Below are 18,565 nucleotides of genomic sequence, written 5' to 3' on the forward strand. Positions count from 1 at the left end.
GTCGGCTTTGTGCCTTTTGTATTTAATTCCGATGCAATTTCAGGGTTTCATCGTCAATAAGAAGGTCAGAGGGATACAGTGAACCTGAAGTGAAGCATCGGAATCTATAACTAGTGTCACAGGAATGGTTCAAAGCATAGACAGTAAGAAGAGTCAGTTTTCTTGTACTTAAGTCGGCATTGTGCCTTTCGTATTTAATTCCGATGCAATTTCTGTGTTTCATCGTCAATAAGAAGGTCAGAGGGATACAGTAAACCTGAAGTGAAGCATCGGAATCTATAACTGGTGTCACAGGAATGGTTCAAAACATAGACAGTAAGAAGAGTCAGTTTTCTTCTACTTAAGGCGGCATTGTGCCTTTTCTATTTAATTGCCATACAATTTCTGTGTTTCATCGTCAATAAGAAGGTCAGAGGGATACAGTAAACCTGAAGTGAAGCATCGGAATCTATAACTAGTGTCACAGGAATGGTTCAAAACATAGACAGTAAGAAGAGTAAGTTTACTTGTACTTAAGTCGGCATTGTGGCTTTTGTTTTCAATGCCGATGCAACTTGTGTGTTTCATCGTGAATAAGAAGGTCAGAGGGATACAGTAAAGCTGAAGTGAAGCATCGGAATCTATAACTAGTGTCACAGGAATGGTAGAAAACATAGACAGTAAGAAGAGTCAGTTTTTCTTGTACTTAAGTCGGCATTGTGCCTTTTATATTTAATTCCGATGCAATTTCTGTGTTTCATCGTCAATAAGATGGTCAGAGGGGTACAGTAAAACTGAAGTGAAGAATCGGAATCTATAACTATTGTCCCAGGAATGGTTCAAAACATAGACAGGAAGAAGAGACAGTGAACTTGTTCTTAAGTCGGCATTGTGCATTTTGTATTTAATTTCGAAGCAATTTCTGTGTTTCATCGTCAATATGAAAGTCAGAGGGATACAGTAAACCTGATGAAAAGCATCGGAATCTATAACGAGTGTCACATGAATGGTTCAAAAGTTAGACAGTAAGAAGGGTCTGTTATCTTGTACTTAAGTTGGCATTGTGCCTTTTGTATTTAGTTCCGATGCAATTTCTGTGTTTCATCGTCAATAAGAAGGTCAGAGGGATACAGTAAACCTGAAGTGAAGCATCGGAATCTATAACTAGTGTCACAGGAATGTTTCAAAACATAGACAGTAAGAAGAGTCAGTTTTCTTGTACTTAAGTCGGCTCTGTGCCTTTTGTATTTAATTCCGATGCAATTTCAGTGTTTCTTCGTCAATAAGAAGGTCAGAGGGATACAGTGAACCTGAAGTGAAGCATCGGAATCTATATCTAGTGTCACAGGAATGGTTCAAAACATAGACCGTAAGAAGAGTCAGTTTTCTTGTACTTAAGTCGGCATTGTGCCATTTGTATTTAATTCCGATGCAATTTCTGTGTTTCATCGTCAATAGGAAGGTCAGAGGGATACAGTACACTTGAAGTGAAGCATCGGAATCAGCCCTGCAGCCAAGCGACTAGCGCGAGGTTTGGTGTTCTCGTAAAGATAAGTTATTTTAGATTATAAAACACATAGATTAGTACTGATTACGTGGTAAATAAGTGTATTAGTGTGCCGTTTAAGTGTACCATTAAAGGTTTCATTTCTCATTACGTAATATAGCAGAAAACGCGAAAAGACCGTACAGTCGTATTTTCTGTTTACGTTCTGCTGCAGCAAATCTAAAGAATTTCGTTTAGTTGTTCCTTGCTCTCTCCAGCAATTTAACTTAGCGTACCTCTTCATTATTTAACTAGCATCTCCGGAAAGTAGCGTAAAGTTTAACTTGTTGTTTCAGAAACTTTGCACTTTTGTTTTTGTTTACACACAGTTGCGTATAGGCCAAATTTGTGTAACCATATTTTCGTGTGTATCTGTAATTTAATTGACTTATTCTTAATAAATTATTACGTTTATCATGAGTGAAAAGTGCTTGACTTGCCGTAGAATTGTTAGGTCGGGGCTTTGGTGTGATGGGTGCTGTAGTTTTTTCCATGTGGGTGACTGTAGTGGCGTGGGAATAGGGGAAGTAAATGAGACTCATCAGTGGTTTTGTAGGATTTGTAGTAGAGATAGGAAGATACTGGAACAGGAGGGGAAAATTGCTGCCCTTCAGGCTGAGTTAGACAAGGCCAGGGGAGATCTTGACAGGTTAAGGAGGGAGAAGGGTAAAGAGAGGTGGGAAGTGGCAACAGGCAACAGGAGGAACAGGCCTAGAACTTTGTCTGACAGCTTTATGGTGAATGTGGAAAATAGATTTGACCTGTTGCTTCAGTTAGAAGCTGGTGAGCCTCAAGCAGTTACAGGTGTAGACAGGGCACAACAAACTTTCAGCAGCAAATTGAAAAGTAAGAATGTAGGGAAATCAGTAAAGAGAAAGAAAGTGTTGTTGTTAGGTAGTTCCCATGGAAGAGGTGTTGGCCAACTCTTGCAGGATGAACTAGGATCAGAATACCAGGTCACCAATTTTTTTGAACCTAGTGCTGGTCTGGAGCAGGTGACAGAGGATTTAGGATCACTTTGCAAAGATTTCACTAAGGAAGACACCGTGGTTATAGTGGGTGGGGCAGGTAACAGTATTGACAGAGATCCTGGGTACAGCATAGAGTGTGACCTGGCGAAGATTGCATCAGCATCGAGGCATACCAGTGTTGAGTTTGTATCTGTTCTTGGGCGCCATGACCGACCTCATTTGAACTCTTCTGTCAAGAGAGTTAATTTGGAGCTGGAACGGCTGCTCATGTCGGGTGCGGGGTCACACATTGGTGTGGTTCATGTTGATTCTGTCAGTAGGTGGGATTATACTAGGCATGGCCTTCACCTCAACAGGAAGGGGAAGGGTAAATTGGCTGGGGAAATAGCAGGAAAGTTAAAGGGGGGAGGCACTGTCATGAGTGGTAAAATACCAGTGGTTATAGGATTCAGAAAAGACCCTTTTTTAGGGTAGGGAGGACAGAAAGAAAACAAATTTTAAGAGAGGTTAGAACTGAGACAAACCTTCAGTTTGAGAAAGAAATCAAAAAACATAATTCCAGCTTATTACATCAACATAAACAGCCATTGGTTAAGAATTTTCAACTGTCAGCAGATATTTTAACTCCATCCAATTTTAAGTCAGTCAATGTGACATGTCAGCTATCTTTATTGCATCAAAATATTCGAGGACTGAGAAATAAAATTAATGAATTAACTATCTGCATAGATGAATTAGAGTCTTCAAACCCAGCTGACATAATCTGCCTCTCTGAACATCATGTGACCACTGGTATAGAACTTTTAAGTGTTACAGGGTTTAGGTTAGCATCTCACTATTGCAGATCAGAAATGGAGAAAGGAGGAGTTGCCACATTCATCAGGAACTGTCATAAATTTAAGAACATAGACATTCATAAATTTTGCCTAGAACAGCATATGGAAGCATGTGCAACAGAATTAGATTTTCACAAAAAATCTTTCATAATATTAAGTGTATATCGAGCACCTGCAGGTAACTTTAATCTGTTTGTAAACCACCTTGAAGCTGTACTGGCCCATTTAACAACCAAAAACAAAGAAATAGTGGTTGCTGGTGATTTCAATGTAGATTTCCTTAAAGACTCTCCCAATAAGAACCTATTTGAGTTAGTAACACTATCATTCAACTTAATTCCCACAGTAAAGTTCCCCACTAGGATAACCACTTGCTCACAAACAGCCATTGATAATATCTTTATAGAAAAGTCAAATGAACAAAATTATATTACAAAACCAATAGTCAATGGCCTCTCAGACCATGACATGCAGTTCCTTCTGTTAAATGTTAATACTGAAAAGGATATAAAATCTGTTAAATCTGAGCTCAAGAGGGTAATCAGTAAGCCAAATATTGATTATTTTAGGACACTCCTCAGAGACATTCACTGGACTGATGTTTACAGTGCTCATGGCATGAATGAAAAATATAACATTTTTGCTAATAAAGTGCTTACCTTATTTGAACACTGCTTTCCCCCAAAACTTACCAAGGTTAGAGCAAAGTCTACAAAGAAACCATGGATTACTCGAGGAATAGGGGTATCTTGTAAAACAAAAAGAAAACTGTATCTGTCAATCCGAAACATTTCCAATGTTGATGCTATAGCACATTATAAGAAATACTGCAAAATATTAAAGACTGTAATACGGATGTCAAAGCAAATATATTACAAGGAAAAGATAGTCATATCAGATAACAAAATAAAGACAATATGGGATATAGTGAAGGAGGAGACCGGTAGAACCAGACATGAAGAGGAACAAATAGCATTAAGAGTAAATGATGCATTGGTGACAGATGTGTATAGTGTTGCAGAACTTTTTAACAAACATTTTATAACTGTTACTGAAAAGATGGGGTTGTCAGGTTCGGTAGATGCTGCTATGGATTACCTTAGACCAGACATTTCAAGTAACTTCCATAATATGAATTTGACCCTCACTACCCCAACAGAAATAATGTCCATCATAAAATCTTTAAAATCAAAAACATCTAGTGGGTATGATGAAATATCAACAAAGTTAATTAAAGAATGTGATTCTGAGCTAAGTAACATATTAAGCTATCTGTGTAACCAGTCGTTTATCAGTGGAATATTTCCCGAATGGCTGAAATATGCTGAAGTTAAGCCACTGTTTAAGAAGGGAGATAAAGAAATAGCATCAAATTTCCGTCCAATTTCACTGTTGCCAGCATTCTCAAAAATTTTCGAAAAAGTAATGTACAGTCGTCTTTATAACCATCTTATCTCAAATAACATACTGTCAAAGTCACAGTTTGGATTTCTAAAAGGTTCTGATATTGAGAAGGCTATCTACACTTACAGTGAAAATGTACTTAATTCATTAGACAAAAAATTGCAGGCAACTGGTATATTTTGTGATCTGTCAAAGGCATTTGACTGTGTAAATCACAATATCCTTTTAAGTAAACTAGAATATTATAGTGTAACAGGAAATGCTGCAAAATGGTTCAAATCTTATATCTCTGGCAGGAAACAAAGGGTGTTATTAGGAAAGAGACATGTATCAAGCTATCAGGCATCATCCAACTGGGAACTAATTACATGTGGGGTCCCACAAGGTTCCATTTTGGGGCCCTTACTTTTTCTTGTGTATATCAATGACCTTTCATCAGTAACATTACCAGATGCCAAGTTTGTTTTGTTTGCTGATGATACAAACATTGCAATAAATAGCAAATCAAGTGTAGTCTTAGAAAGATCAGCCAATAAAATATTCGTAGACATTAATCACTGGTTCCTAGCCAATTCTTTGTCACTAAACTTTGAAAAAACACACTACATGCAGTTCAGAACTTGTAAGGGGTGTCCCAAGAGTATAAGTCTAACATATGATGACAAGAAGATAGAAGAAGTGGACGGTGTTAAATTCTTGGGATTACAGCTTGATAATAAATTCAACTGGGAGGAGCACACCACAGAACTGCTGAAGCGTCTTAACAAATCTCTGTTTGCAATGCGAATTTTGTCAGACATAGGGGATATAAAAATGAAAAAGCTGGCATACTATGCTTACTTTCATTCCATAATGTCATATGGGATTATTTTCTGGGGTAATTCATCAAGCCAAGCTAAAGTTTTCCGGGCACAAAAACGTGCAGTAAGAATTATATGTGGTGTGAACTCAAGAACATCCTGCAGAAGCCTGTTTAGGGAACTAGGGATACTAACTACAGCTTCCCAATATATTTATTCCTTAATGAAATTTGTCATTAAAAATATATCACTTTTTCAAACCAACAGCTCAATTCATGGAATCAATACTAGAAATAAGAATAATCTTCACAAGGATTTAAAGTCACTTAGTCTTGTACAAAAAGGTGTGCATTATTCAGGAACACACATTTTCAATAACTTGCCAGCAGCCATAAAAAGCTTAACAACCAATGAAATTCAGTTTAAGAGAAGCCTAAAGGATTTATTGGTGGCCAACTCCTTCTACTCCATTGATGAATTTCTGAGGAAAACCAACTGATTTGTATATAAGTACAACATAACTTCTGCACAATTTCAGTGCAGTAATGTGTTCACTGAAAATTTGTGTGTGTGTGTGTGTGTGTGTGTGTGTGTGTGTGTGTGTGTGTGTGTGTGTGTGTAAGTATAATCTAACTTCTGCACCATTTCAGTGCAGTAATGTGTTCATTGTAAATAAGTATTACAGTAGTTGTATTACATGTTTCTTACCTTATAAATAAATATAAAACTTTTTTATTTTAAATTCAGTGCAATAGTATTTGTAAAATGACTCTTAGTTTTCATTAAAAAATGACGATCATTCCACTTGGGACCTGTGGAATGGTACATTAGCTTATTTGTTTTAGTTTAAATATTTGTCATGTATTGTTGTTTTTCTGACATGTTCCACATCCTGGAGGACCTCCTCACTACGGATCAATTGGAATGAAAGTAAATCTAATCTAATCTAATAACTAGTGTCACAGGAATGGTTCAAAACATGGACAGTAAGAAGAGTCAGTTTTCTTGTCCTTAAGTTGGCATTGTGCCTTTTTTATTTAACTCCGATGCAAATTCTGTGTTTCATCGTCAATAAGAAGGTCAGAGGGATACAGTAAACCTGAAGTGAAGCATCGGAATGTATAATTAGTGTCACATGAATGGTTCAAAACATAGACAGTATGAAGAGTCAGTTTTCTTGTATTTAAATCAGCATTGTGCCTATTGTATTTAATTCCGATGCAATTTCTGTGTTTTATCGTCAATAAGAAGGTCGGAGGGATACAGTAAACCTGAGGTGAACCATCGGAATCAATAAGTAGTGTCACAGGAATGGTTCAAAACATAGACAGTAAGAAGGGTCAGCTTTCTTGTACTTAAGTCGGCATTGTGCCTTTTGTATTTAATTCCGATGGAAATTCTGTGTTTCATTGTCAATAAGAAGGTCGGAGGCATACAGTAAACCTGAAGTGAAGCATCGGAATCTATTACTAGTGTCACAGGGATGGTTCAAATCATAGACAGTAAGAAGAGTTAGTTTTATTGTACTTAAGTCGGCACTGTGCCTTTTGTATTTAATTTCGATGGAATTTCAGTGTTTCACCGTCAATAAGAAGGTCAGAGGGAAACAGTGAACCTGAAGTGAAGCATCGGAATCTATAACTAGTGTCGCATGAGGGGTTCAAAACATAGACAGTAAGAAGAGTCAGTTATCTTGTACTTAAATCAGCATTGTGCCTTTTGTATTTCATTCCGATGCAATTTGTGTGTTTCGTCATCAATAAGAAGGTCAGAGGGATACAGTAAACCTGAAGTGAAGCATCGGAATCTATAACTAGTGTCACAGGAATGGTTCAAAACTTAGACAGTAAGAAGAGCCAGTTTTCTTGTACTTGAGTCGGCATTGTGCCTATGTATTTAATTCGGATGCAATTTCTGTGTTTCATCGTCAATAAGACGGCCAGAGGGATACAGTAAACCTGAAGTGAAGCATCGGGATCTATAACTAGTGTCACAGGAATGGTTCAAAACATAGACAGTAGGAAGAGCCAGTCTTCTTGTTCTTGATTCGGCATTGTGCCTTCTTGTATTTAATTCCGATGCAATTTCTGTGTTTCATCGTCAATACGAAGGTCGGAGGGATACAGTAAAGCTGAAGTGAAGCATCGGAATCTATAACTAGTGTCACAGGAATAGTACAAAACATAGACAGTATGAAGAGTCAGTCTTCTTGTACTTAAGTCGGCATTGTGCCTTTTGTATTTAATTCCGATGCAATTTCTGTGTTTCATCTTCAATAAGAAGGTCAGAGGGATACAGTAAACCTGAAGTGAAGCATCGGGATCTATAACTAGTGTCACAGGAAATGTTCAAAACGTAGACAGTAAGAAGAGTCACTCTTCTTGTACTTAAGTCGGCATTGTGCCTTTTGTATTTAATTCCGATGCAATTTCTGTGTTTCATCGTCAATAAGAAGGTCAGAGGGATGCAGTAAACCTGAAGTGAAGCATCGGAATCTATAACTAGTGTCACAGGATTGGTCCAAACAGACAGTAAGAAGAGTCAGTTTTCTTGTACTTAATTCGGCAGTGTGCCTTTTGTATTTAATTCCGATGCAATTTCTGTGTTTCATCGTCAAGAAGAAGGTCAGAGCGATACAGTAAACCTGAAGTGAAGCGTCGGAATCGATAACTAGTGTCACAGGAATGGTTCAAAACATGGACAGTAAGAAGAGTCAGATTTCTTGTACTTAAGTCGGCATTGTGCCTTTTGTACTTAATTCCGATGCAATTTCTGTGTTTCATTGTCAATAAGAAGGTCAGAGGGATACAGTGAACCTGAAGTGAAGCATCGAAATCTATAACTAGTGTCACAGGAATGGTTCAAAACAAAGACAGTAAGAAGAGTCGGATTTCTTGTACTTAAGTCGGCATCTTGCCTTTTGCATTTAATTTCGCTGCAATTTCTGTGTTTCATCGTCAATAAGATGGTCAGAGGGATACAGTAAACCTGAAGTGATGCATCGGAATGTGTAACTAGTGTCACTGGAGTGGTTCAAATCATAGACACTAAGTAGAGTCAGTTTTCTTGTACTTAAGTCGGCACTGTGCCTTTTGTATTTAATATCGATGCAATTTCTGTGTTTCATCGTCAATAAGAAGGTGAGAGAGATATAGTATCCCTGAAGTGAAGCATCGGAATCTATAGCTAGTGCCACAGGAATGGTTCAAAACATACGAAGTACGAAGAGTCAGTTTTCTTGTACTTAAGTCCGCATTGTGCCTTTCCTATTTATTTTCGATGCAATTTCTGTGTTTCATCGTCAATAAGAAGGTCAGAGGGATACAGTAAACCTGAAGTGAAGCATCGGAATCTATAACTAGTGTCACAGGAATGGTTCAAAACATAGACAGTAAGAAGGGTCAGCTTTCTTGTACTTAAGTCGGCATTGTGCCTTTTGTATTTAATTCCGATGGAAATTCTGTGTTTCATCGTCAATAAGATGGTCGGAGGCATACAGTAAACCTGAAGTGAAGCATCGGAATCTGTAACTAGTGTCACAGGAATGGTTCAAATCATAGACAGTAAGAAGAGTTAGTTTTATTGTACTTAAGTCGGCACTGTGCCTTTTGTATTTAATTTCGATGGAATTTCAGTGTTTCACCGTCAATAAGAAGGTCAGAGGGAAACAGTGAACCTGAAGTGAAGCGTCTGAATCTATAACTAGTGTCACAGGAATGGTTCAAAACATAGAAATTACGAAGAGTCAGTTTTCTTGTTCTTAAGTCGGCATTGTGCATTTTGTACTTAATTCCGATGCAATTTCTGTGTTTCATCGTCAATACGAAGGTCAGAGGGATACAGTAAACCTGAAGTGAAGCATCGGAATCTATAACTAGTGTCACATGAGTGGTTCAAAACATAGACAGTAAGAAGAGTCAGTTATCTTGTACTTAAGTCAGCATTGTGCCTTTTGTATTTCATTCCGATGCAATTTCTGTGTTTCATCGTCAATAAGCAGATCAGAGGGATACAGTAAACCTGAAGTGAAGCATCGGAATCTATAACTAGTGTCACAGGAATGGTTCAAAACAAAGACAGTAAGAAGAGTCGGATTTCTTGTACTTAAGTCGGCATTTTGCCTTTTGCATTTAATTTCGCTGCAATTTCTGTGTTTCATCGTCAATAAGATGGTCAGAGGGATACAGTAAACCTGAAGTGATGCATCGGAATGTGTAACTAGTGTCACTGGAGTGGTTCAAGTCATAGACAGTAAGAAGAGTCAGTTATCTTGTACTTAAGTCAGCATTGTGCCTTTTGTATTTAATACCGATGCAATTTCTGTGTTTCATCGTCAATAAGAAGGTCAGAGGGATACAGTAAACCTGAAGTGAAGCATCGGAATCTATAACTTGTGTCACAGGAATGGTTCAAAACATAGACAGTAAGAAGGGTCAGCTTTCTTGTACTTAAGTCGGCATTGTGCCTTTTGTATTTAATTCCGATGGAAATTCTGTGTTTCATCGTCAATAAGATGGTCGGAGGCATACAGTAAACCTGAAGTGAAGCATCGGAATCTATAACTAGTGTCACAGGAATGGTTCAAATCATAGACAGTAAGAAGAGTTAGTTTTATTGTACTTAAGTCGGCACTGTGCCTTTTGTATTTAATTTCGATGGAATTTCAGTGTTTCACCGTCAATAAGAAGGTCAGAGGGAAACAGTGAACCTGAAGTGAAGCGTCTGAATCTATAACTAGTGTCACAGGAATGGTTCAAAACATAGAAATTAAGAAGAGTCAGTTTTCTTGTTCTTAAGTCGGCATTGTGCATTTTGTATTTAATTCCGATGCAATTTCTGTGTTTCATCGTCAATATGAAGGTCAGAGGGATACAGTAAACCTGAAGTGAAGCATCGGAATCTATAACTAGTGTCACATGAGGGGTTCAAAACAAAGTCAGTAAGAAGAGTCAGTTATCTTGTACTTAAGTCAGCATTGTGCCTTTTGTATTTCATTCCGATGCAATTTCTGTGGTTCATCGTTAATAAGAAGATCAGAGGGATACAGTAAACCTGAAGTGAAGCATCGGAATCTATAACTAGTGTCACAGGAATGGTTCAAAACTTAGACAGTAAGAAGAGCAAGTTTTCTTGTACTTGAGTCGGCATTGTGCCTATGTATTTAATTCCGATGCAATTTCTGTGTTTCATCGTCAATAAGACGGCCAGAGGGATACAGTAAACCTGAAGTGAAGCATCGGGATCTATAACTAGTGTCACATTAATGGTTCAAAACATAGACAGTAGGAAGAACCAGTCTTCTTGTTCTTGATTCGGCATTGTGCCTTCTTGTATTTAATTCCGATGCAATTTCTGTGTTTCATCGTCAATGCGAAGGTCGGAGGGATACAGTAAAGCTGAAGTGAAGCATCGGAATCTATAACTAGTGTCACAGGAATAGTTCAAAACATACGCAGTACGAAGAATCAGTTTTCTTGTACTTAAGTCCGCATTGTGCCTTTCCTATTTATTTTCGATGCAATTTCTGTGATTCATCGTCAATAAGAAGGTCAGAGGGATACAGTAAACCTGAAGTGAAGCATCGGAATCTATAACTAGTGTCACACAAATGGTTCAAACATAGTCAGTAAGAAGAGTCAGTCTTCTTGTACTTAAGTCGGCATTGTGCTTTTTGTATTAAATTCCGATGCAATTTCTGTGTTTCATCGTCAAGAAGAACGTCAGAGGGATACAGTAAACCTGAAGTGAAGCATCGGAATGTATAACTAATGCCACATGAATGGTTCAAAACATAGACAGTAAGAAGAGTCAGTCTTCTTGTACTTGAGTCGGCATTGTGCCTTTTGTATTTAATTCCGATGCAATTTCTGTGTTTCATCGTCAATAGGAAGGTCAGAGAGATGCAGTAAACCTGACGTGAAGCATCGGAATCCATAACTAGTGTCACAGGATTGGTTCAAACATAGACTGTAAGAAGAGTCAGTTTTCTTGTACTTAATTCGGCATTGTGCCTATTGTATTTAATTCCGATGCAATTTCTGTGTTTCATCGTCAAGAAGAAGGTCAGAGCGATACAGTAAACCTGAAGTGAAGCATCGGAATCGATAACTAGTGTCACAGGAATGGTTCAAAACAAAGACAGTAGGAAGAGCCAGTCTTCAAGTTCTAGATTCGGCATTGTGCCTTTTGTATTTAATTCCGATGCAATTTCTGGGTTTCATCGTCAATAAGAAGGTCAGAGGGATACAGTAAAGCTGAAGTGAAGCATCGGAATCTATAACTAGTGTTTCAGGAATAGTTCAAAACATAGACAGTAAGAAGAGTCAGTCTTCTTGTACTTAAGTCGGCATTGTGCCTTTTGTATTTAATTCCGATGCAATTTCTGTGTTTCATCTTCTATAAGAAGGTCAGAGGGATACAGTAAACCTGAAGTGTAGCATCGGAATCTATTAGTAGTGTCACAGGAAAGGTTCAAGACTTAGACAGTAGGAAGAGTCAGTTCTCTTGTACTTAAGTCGGCATTGTGTCTTTTCTATTTAATTCTAATGCAATTTCTGTGTTTCATCGTCAATAAGAAGGTCAGAGGGATACAGTAAACATATAGTGAAGCATCGGAATATAAAACTGGTCTCACAGGAAATGTTGAAATCATAGTCAGTAGGAATAGTCAGTCTTCTTGTATTTAAGTCTGCATTGTGCCTTTTATACTTAATTCTAATGCAATTTCTGTGTTTCATCGTCAATAAGAAGGTCCAAGGGATACAGTAAACATATAGTGAGGCATCGGAATCTAAAACTGGTACAACAGGAAATGTTTAAAAGATAGTCAGTAAGAAGAGTCAGTCTTCTTGTACTTAAGTCGGCGTTGTGCCTTTTGTATTTAATTCCGATGCAATTTCTGTTTTTCATCGTCAATAAGAAGGTCCAAGGGATACAGTAAACATATAGTGAAGCATCAGAATCTAAAACTAGTCTCACAGGAAATGTTCAAAGCATAGACAGTAAGGAGAGTCAGTCTTCTTGTACTTAAGTCGGCATTGTGCCTTTTGTATTTAATTTCGATGCAATTTCTGTGTTTCATCGTCAATAAGAAGGTCCAAGGGATACAGTAAACCTGAAGTGAAGCATCGGACCCTAAAACTGGTCTCACAGGAAAGGTTCAAAACATAGAGAGTAGGATAAGTTAGTTTTCAAGTACTTAAGTCAGCATTGTGCCTTTTCTATTTAATTCTGATTCAATTTCTGTATTTCATCGTCAATAAGAAGGTCAGAGGGATACAGTGTATCTGAAGTGAAGCATCGGAATCTATAACTTGTGTCACAGGAATGGTTCAAAACTTAGACAGTAAGAAGAGTCTGTTTTCTTGTACTTAATTTGGCATTGTGCCTTTTTTAATTAACTCCGATGCAATTTCTGTGTTTCATCGTCAATAAGAAGGTCAGAGGGATACAGCAAACCTGAAGTGAAGCATCGGATTGTGTAACTAGTGACACAGGAATGGTTCAAAGCATAGACAGTAAGAAGAGTCACTTTTCTTGTACTTAACTCGGCATTGTGCCTTTTCTATTTAATTCCGATGCAATTTCTGTGTTTCGTCGTCAATAAGAAGATCCAAGGGATACAGTAAACCTGAAGTGAAGCATCGGAATCTAAAACCGGTCTCACAGGAAAGTTGCAAAAAATAGACAGTAAGAAGAACCAGTCTTCTTGTACTTGAGTCGGCATTGTGCCTTTTCTATTTAATTCCGATGTAATTTCTGTGTTTCATCGTCAATAAGAAGGCCAGTAAGATATAGTATACATGAAGTGAAGCATCGTTATCTATAACTTGTGTCACAGGAATGGTTCAAAACATACGCAGTAAGAAGAGCCAGTTACCTTGTACTTAAGTCCACATTGTGCCTTTTGTAGTTAATTCCGATGCAATTTCTGTGTTTCATCTTCAATAAGAAAGTCAGAGGTATACAGTAAACCTGAAGTGAAGCATCGGGATCTATAACTAGCGTCACAGGAATGATTCAAAACCCAGACAGTAAGAAGAGTCAGTTTTCTTGTACTTAAGTTGGCATTGTGCCTTTTGTATTTAACTCCGATGCAATTTCTGTGTTTCATCTTCAATAAGAAGGTCAGAGGGATACAGTAATCCTGAAGTGAAGCATCGGGATCTATAACTAGTGTCACAGGAATGGTTTAAAACATAGACAGTAGGAAGAGCCAGTCTTCAAGTTCTAGATTCGGCATTGTGCCTTTTGTATTTAATTCCGGTGCAATTTCTGGGTTTCATCTTCAATAAGAAGGTCAGAGGGATACAGTAAAGCTGAAGTGAAGCATCGGAATCTATAACTAGTGTTTCAGGAATAGTTCAAAACATAGACAGTAAGAAGAGTCAGTCTTCTTGTACTTAAGTCGGCATTGTGCCTTTTGTATTTAATTCCGATGCAATTTCTGTGTTTCATCTTCTATAAGAAGGTCAGAGGGATACAGTAAACCTGAAGTGTAGCATCGGAATCTATTAGTAGTGTCACAGGAATGGTTCAAGACTTAGACAGTAGGAAGAGTCAGTTCTCTTGTACTTAAGTCGGGATTGTGTCTTTTCTATTTAATTCTAATGCAATTTCTGTGTTTCATCGTCAATAAGAAGGTCAGAGGGATACAGTAAACCTGAAGAGAAGCATCGGAATCTATAACTAGTGTCACAGGAATGGTTCAAAACATAGACAGTAAGAAGAGCCAGTCTTCTTGTACTTGAGTAGGCATAATGCCTATGTAATTAATTCCGCTGCAATTTCTGTGTTTCATCGTCAATACGAAGGTCAGAGGGATACAGTAAACCTCACGTGAAGCATCGGAATGTGTAACTAGTGTCACAGGAATGGTTCAAAACATAGACAGTAAGAAGAGTCAGTTTTCTTGTACTTATGTTCGCATTGTGAATTTTCTATTTGTTTCCGATGCAATTTCTATGTTCCATCGTCAATAAGATGGTCCAGGGGATACAGTAAACATATAGTGAAGCATCGGAATATAAAACTGGTCTCACAGGAAATGTTGAAATCATAGTCAGTAGGAATAATCAGTCTTCTTGTACTTAAGTCAGCATTGTGCCTTTTTTATATAATTCTGATGCAATTTCTGTGTTTCATCGTCAATAAGAAGGTCCAAGGGATACAGTAAACAAATAGTGAAGCATCGGATTCTAAAACTGGTCTCACAGGAAATGTTCAAAAGATAGGCAGTAAGAAGAGTCAATCTTCTTGTACTTAAGTAGGCATTGTGCATTTTGTATATAATTCCGATGTAATTTCTGTGTTTAATCGTCAGTAAGAAGGTCCAAGGCATACAGTAAACATATAGTGAGGCATCGGAATCTAAAACTGGTACAACGGGAAATGTTCAAAACATAGTCAGTAAGGAGAGTCAGTCTTCTTGCACTTAAGTCGGCATTGTGCCTTTTGTATTTAACTACGATGCAATTTCTGTGTTTCATCGTCAATAAGAAGGTCAGAGGGATACAGTAATCTTAAAGTGAAGCATCGGAATCTATAACTAGTGTCACATAATGGTTCAAAACATAGACAGTCAGAAGAGTCAGTTTTCTTGTACTTATGTCGGCATTGTGCCTTTTGCATTTTACTCCGATGCAATTTCTGTGTTTCATCGTCAATAAGAAGGTCAGAGGGATACAGTAAACCTGAAGTGATGCATCGGAATCTATAACTAGTGTCACATGAATGGTTCAAAACATAGACAGTAAGAAGAGTCAGTCTTCTTCTACTTGAGTACTCATTGTGCTTTTTGTATATAATTCCGAGGCAATTTCTGTGTTTAATCGTCAATAAGAAGGTCAAAGGGATACAGTAAACATATAGTGAGGCATCGGAATCTAAAACTGGTACAACAGGAAATGTTTACAAGATAGGCAGTAAGAAGAGTCAGTCTTCTTGTACATAAGTCGGCGTTGTGCCTTTTGTACTTAATTCCGATGCAATTTCTGTGTTTCATCGTCAATAAGAAGGTCCTAGGGATACAGTAAACATATAGTGAAGCATCAGAAAATAAAACTAGTCTCACAGGAAATGTTCAAAACATAGACATTAAGGAGAGTCAGTCCTCTTGTACTTAAGTCGGCATTGTGCTATTTGTATTTAATTCCGATGCAATTTCTGTGTTTCATCGTCAATAAGAAGGTCCAAGGGATACAGTAAACCTGAAGTGAAGCATCGGACCCTAAAACTGGTCTCACAGGATAGGTTCAAAACATAGAGAGTAGGATAAGTTAGTTTTCTAGTACTTAAGTCAGCATTGTGCCTTTTCTATTTAATTCTGATTCAATTTCTGTGATTCATCGTCAAAAAGAAGGTCAGAGGGATACAGTGATTCTGAAGTGAAGCATCGGAATCTATAACTAGTGTCGCAGGAATGGTTCAAAACTTAGACAGTAGGAAGAGTCAGTTTTCTTGTACTTAAGTTGGCATTGTGCCTTTTCTATTTAACTCCGATGCAATTTCTGTGTTTCATCGTCAATAAGAAGGTCAGAGGGATACAGTAAACCTGAAGTGAAACATCGGTATCTATAACTAGTGTCACATAATGGTTCAAAACATAGACAGTCAGAAGAGTCAGTTTTCTTGTACTTAAGTCGGCATTGTGCCTTGTGCATTTAATTCCGATGCAATTTCTGGGTTTCATCGTCAATAAGAAGGACAGAGGGATACAGTAAAGCTGAAGTGAAGCATCGGAATCTATAACTAGTGCCTCAGGAATAGTTCAAAACATAGACAGTAAGAAGAGTCAGTCTTCTTGTACTTATGTCAGCATTGTGCCTTTTGTATTTAATTCCGATGCAATTTCTGTGTTTCATCTTCAATAAGAAGGTCTTAGGGATACAGTAAACCTGAAGTGTAGTATGGGAATCTATTACTAGTGTCACAGGAATGGTTAAAATCATAGACAGTAGGAAGAGTCAGTTCTCTTGTACTTAAGTCGGCATTGTGCTTTTGTATTTAATTCCGATGCAATTTCTGTGTTTCATCGTCAATAAGAAGGTCAGAGGGATACAGTAAACCTGAAGTGAAGCATCGGAATCTATAACTAGTGTCACGGGAATGCTTCAAAACATAGACAGTAAGAAGAGTCAGTTCTCTTGTACTTAAGTCGGCATTGTGTCTTTTCTACTTAATTCTAATGCAATTTCTGTGTTTCATCGTCAATAAGAAGGTCAGAGGGATACAGTAAACCTGAAGAGAATCATCGGAATCTATAACTAGTGTCACAGGAATGGTTCAAAACATAGACAGTAAGAAGAGCCAGTCTTCTTGTACTTGAGTAGGCATAGTGCCTATGTAATTAATTCCGTTGCAATTTCTGTGTTTCATCGTCAATAAGACTGTCAGAGGGATACAGTTATCCTGAAGTGAAGCATCGGAATTTATAAATTGTGCCACTGGAATAGTTCAAAACAAAGACAGTAAGAAGAGTCAGATTTCTTGTCCTTAAGTCGGCATTTTGCCTTTTATATTTAATTCCGCGGCAATTTCTGTGTTTCATCGTCAATACGAAGGTCAGAGGGATACAGTAAACCTCACGTGAAGCATCGGAATGTGTAACTAGTGTCACAGGAATGGTTCAAAACATAGACAGTAAGAAGAGTCAGTTTTCTTGTACTTAAGTCGGCATTGTGCCTTTTCTATTTAATTCCGATGCAATTTCTGTGTTTCGTCGTCAATAAGAAGATCCAAGGGATACAGTGAACCTCAAGTGAGGCATCGGAATCTAAAACCCGTCTCACAGGAAAATTTCAAAACATAGACAGTAAGAAGAGCCACTCTTCTTGTACTTGAGTCGGCATTGTGCTTTTTGTCTTTAATTCCGATGCAATTTCTGTGTTTCATCGTCAATAAGAAGGTCAGAGAGATATAGTATACCTGAAGTGAAGCATCGGAATCTATAACTAGTGTCACAGGAATGGTTCAAAACATACGCAGTAGGAAGAGTCAGTTTTCTTGTACTTATGTTCGCATTGTGAATTTTCTATTTATTTCCGATGCAATTTCTGTGTTCCATCGTCAATAAGATGGTCCAGGGGATACAGTAAACATATAGTGAAGCATCGGAATATAAAACTGGTCTCACAGGAAATGTTGAATTCATAGTCAGTAGGAATAATCTGTCTTCTTGTACTTAAGTCAGCATTGTGCCTTTTTTATATAATTCTGATGCAATTTCTGTGTTTCATCGTCAATAAGAAGGTCCAAGGGATACAGTAAACAAATAGTGAAGCATCGGAATCTAAAACTGGTCTCACAGGAAATGTTCAAAAGATAGGCAGTAGGAAGAGTCAGTCTTCTTGTACTTAAGTAGATATTGTGCTTTTTTTATATAATTCCGATGTAATTTCTGTGTTTAATCGTCAGTAAGAAGGGCCAAGGGATACATTAAACATATAGTGAGGCATCGGAATCTAAAACTGGTACAACAGGAAATGTTCAAAACATAGTCAGTAAGGAGAGTCAGTCTTCTTGTACTTAAGTCGGCATTGTGCCTTTTGTATTTAATTCCGATGCAATTTCTATGTTTCATCGTCAATAAGAAGGTCCAAGGGATACAGTAAACCTGAAGTGAAGCATCGGACCCTAAAACTGGTCTCACAGGAAAGGTTCAAAACATAGACAGTAAGAAGAGTTAGATTTCTTGTACTTAAGTCAGCATTGTGCCTTTTCTATTTAATTCTGATTCAATTTCTGTGTTTCATCGTCAATAAGAAGGTCAGAGGGATACAGTAACCCTGAAGTGAAGCATCGGAATCTATAACTAGTGTCACAGTAATGGTTCAAATCGTAGACAGTAAGAAGAGTCAGTTTCCTTGTACTTAAGTTGGCATTGTGCCTATTGTATTTAACTCCGATGCAATTTCTGTGTTTCATCGTCAATAAGAAGGTTAGAGGGATACAGTAATCCTAAAGTGAAGTATCGAAATCTATAACTAGTGTCACATAATGGTTCAAAACATAGACAGTCAGAAGAGTCAG

Source organism: Schistocerca americana, unplaced genomic scaffold, assembly GCF_021461395.2.
Source record: "Schistocerca americana isolate TAMUIC-IGC-003095 unplaced genomic scaffold, iqSchAmer2.1 HiC_scaffold_45, whole genome shotgun sequence".
Taxonomy (NCBI): Eukaryota; Metazoa; Arthropoda; class Insecta; order Orthoptera; family Acrididae; genus Schistocerca; species Schistocerca americana.